Raw genomic sequence first — 3,949 nt, forward strand, 5'->3', positions numbered from 1 at the left:
GCAAGGGAAAGGGAGGTGGAAGTAGAAGTCTTCGGGCTCTTGGCTTCATATGTATTCTTCAACAGATGCTTTATCGGTAAAGCCTTGCATTTGGGGGAAAGCAGATTAAGTGGTAAAAAGCAAGTAAACCCATAATTTGAATAAGATCTATGAATCTATGTTAGGCTTTGATTTGGTTGTCAGGCCATTTCTGTAATTAGAAAGCATTACCTATTAAAATAAAGAACCTCCTGGGGCTCCTAGGTGGCTCAGTGGGTTAAGTGTCCGACTCTTGATTTCGGCTCAGGTCATGATCTTGGGGTTGTGAGATCAAGCCCTGCCTTGGGCTTTGTGCTCAGCAGGAAGTCTGTTTGCGATTCTCTCTCTCCATCTCCCTCTGCCCCTCCCCCCTCAAAATAAACAAGTAAATCTTAAAATAAAACTCAAAAGTCATTTATAATTTAGTATGAAATAGCTCAGAGCTTGTTTTATAATATTGAAATTAACTGAAACAAATAATACAATTAAAAAATGGACAGAGAATTTGAATAGACATTTTTCCAAAGAAGACATACAAATGGCCAACAGACAGAGGCAAAGATGCTCAACATCACTAATCATCAGGTAAATGCACATCAAAACCACAGTGAGATATTACCTTACACCTGTCAGATTGGCTAGAGTAAAAATGATAAGAAATAACAAATGTTGGTGAGGGTGTGGAGAACAGGGAACCCTCACACACTGTTGGAAAATAGTATGGAGGTTCCTCAAAAAATTAAAAATAGAATTACTATATGATTCAGTCATTCCATTACCAGGTACTTACCCAAAGAAAAGAAACACAGTAATTTGAAAAGATTTTTGCACCCCTATGTTTATTGCAGCATTATTTACAATAGCCAAGATATGGAAGCAACTCAAGTGTCCATCAATAGATGAATGAATAAAGAAGATGTGATACACACACACACACACGGTAATATTACTCAGCCATAAAAAATGAATGAGATCTTGCCATTTGCAGCAACATGGCTGGACCTAGAGGGTACAATGCTAAGTGAAATAAGTCAAAGACAATATCATATTATTTCACTCACACATGGAATGTAAGAAACAAAACAACTTAACAAAGAAAGAACAAAAGAGACCAAAAAAATCAGACTCTTAAATACAGAGAACAAACTGATGGTAGCCAGAGGGGAGATGGGTGGAGAATGGATGCTCTAGATGAAGGGAATTAAGAGTACACGGAGTGTGATGACCACTGAGAAATGTATAGAACCATTATATTATATACCTGAAATCAATATAATACTGTATGTTAATTAAACTTCAATAAAAAATTTAACTGAACCACCAACTGGCAGTTTTGATAGGTTAGAATAGATTATTCAGGCAAAGATTGACCTGAGTTGAATAAAAGCAAACTCAGTCACATGAATACCCATGCCATATGGAAAATACAAATACAAATTTCAACAATTTTGAAATTTGAGCCCAAAACATACTGTGCACTATGGTTATTTTGGTGTGCTGATGAAATCAATTAAGTGGACTGTAATGTGGGACAGATAAAAATCTGCAGAACAAGCATCTATTCAATACATTTCCAGTTCAGACTGATAAAGGTGTGTTATGTCACCAGCATCCACAGAGCCTAAAAGATATTTTCATATGAATAGCTTTCTATGCCAAAAGGCCAAGCTGAAGACTGTTTATTACAGAAAATTGCATTTCCCACAGTTAAGACATACCATATGTATGGTATGTGTAAGGGCATATTTTTGAAACTGTTTTCTAATCAGGTATAAAACATGACTGTTTAGAGACCTTGAATTGCAAAATGTCTACTTGTGTATTTGATAAATTGAAATTGTAGTGGCCAACTTCAACAAATGTCCTTTGATATTCAGGCAGTCTTATTGTTTAGTTACGAATATTTCAAATCCAAGCTGTCACTGGGACAGTCCATCTGCACTAACTGAGAATGACAAGACTTATAAGCAGTATTGCTAATGGCAGAGATACACTTGTTATGGCCATCCTGCACCAGGAAATTTCACTTAGATGAACACTTGGCCCTGGGTTGCTTGAAGATGCTAGGAGTAATTGCAAAATGAAGGTGACTTCATTCATTTCAAGGCACTTCCTGTATCATATGTAGCTCTATATTCCTACTGATGCAGGAGCTTTTGTAAACTGAACAAATAGGGTACTTTGTTATAGGCATTAAAAGAATACTTATTCCGGGGCACCTGGGTGGCTCAGTTGGTTAAGCGACTGCCTTTGGCTCAGGTCATGATCCTGGAGTCCCGGGATCGAGTCCCGCATCGGGCTCCCTGCTCAGCGGGGAGCCTGCTTCTCCCTCTGACCTCCCCCCTCTCATGTACTCTCTCTCATTCTCGCTCTCTCAAATAAATAAATAAATCTTTTAAAAAAAATACTTATTCCAATCCCTTACTTTTGGACTCTATAGTTCAAAGAGTACTTTTGCATTCATTATCTCATTTAATCTTCACAATATCCATGAAGTGGATTGAAATAAGCAGGGCACAAGACACAACTCCAATTTTATATGTGAGAAATATGAGGTTCAAAATAGTTGACTTGCTTAATGTCATATAGATAATCAATTAGAAGAGTAAATGAAAAAAAAAGATCAAGGTCTTCTGGATCCTAGGCCACTGCTTGTACATATGTGTACTTGATGAGGTCCAAAAATGAATCTCAGATGAAATGACAGGGGAAACCAAGCACAGAAAAAAATCTATTTTCATCCAAAAACACCATGTGCAAACACAATGTGCTTAGTTTCTGGTTTGAGTTTATTTCTTTTGGTGACATACTTCTGCCATTCCATATCCACCCAAAGGGAGAAGCATATCAGAGTAAGAGCAGAGTGAGAAGCAGATGTGCATAGTTTGGAAAATCTCATGATATATTTCTATCACTCACCACACACCTCTCTTAAGAACCATGGATACAGACATTCACTATCATGTCCCTGGATAATCTCATACACACCTGTATACTGATGACATGAAAATCAGTGTCTCTAAACCAAATCTCTCTACTGAGATCCAGTATACTCACCTATACTCTAGATATATCATCATCACAATGCTTCAAGGTATCTCATTCACCCTCAACATGTCCAAAACTAAATTCTAAATTTTGTCTATTTTACTGAAGTATAATTAATATACAGTATTATATTAGTTTTGGGTATACAAACTCAACAATTGTATACATTACACAGTGCTTATCATAATCCAGAAATTCCACTACTATCTACCCAAAGAAAACAAAAGACTAATTTGAAAAGATATACACACCCCTATGTTCTTTGCAGCATTACTTATAATAGCAAAGATATGGAAGCAACCAAAGTGTCCATGCACACATGAATGGAATATATATATAGAATGAGATGTTGTCATTTCCAACAACTTGAATGGACCTAGAGGGTATAATGCTAAATGAAATAAGCCATATGGAGAAAGACAAATACCATATACATTTTATCAATTTTATAAAATATCTTTCATATCACAATTCAATCACTTACCTCTGCTATTATGATTTCTCTAACGTTCATAGTATGACTCAAGTTATCACCCTCTTACTCTAATTCACTTCTAGACACTCATCTCCTTAAAGTCAGTCACTTATATCTATGAATTTAATCTTTTAAACATCAATGGAATTCTCTTTAACATTTGGATATTAAAAATTCTTACTTCACTGGATTTTTAAAAAGTAAATGACAATGTTATGAACTGTTTATCACAGTGCTTTTTTTTATTCTTATGTTAATCCCCATACATTACATCATTAGTTTTAGATGAAGTGTTCCATGATTCATTGTTTGTGCATAACACCCAGTGCTCCATGCAGAATGTGCCCTCCTCAATACCCACCAGCAGGCTAACCCATCCTCCCACCCCCCTCCCCTCCAGAACCCTGT

The sequence above is a fragment of the Mirounga leonina genome, unplaced genomic scaffold, assembly GCF_011800145.1.
Source record: "Mirounga leonina isolate KUSES-001 unplaced genomic scaffold, KU_Mleo_1.0 Mir_204, whole genome shotgun sequence".
NCBI lineage: Eukaryota > Metazoa > Chordata > Mammalia > Carnivora > Phocidae > Mirounga > Mirounga leonina.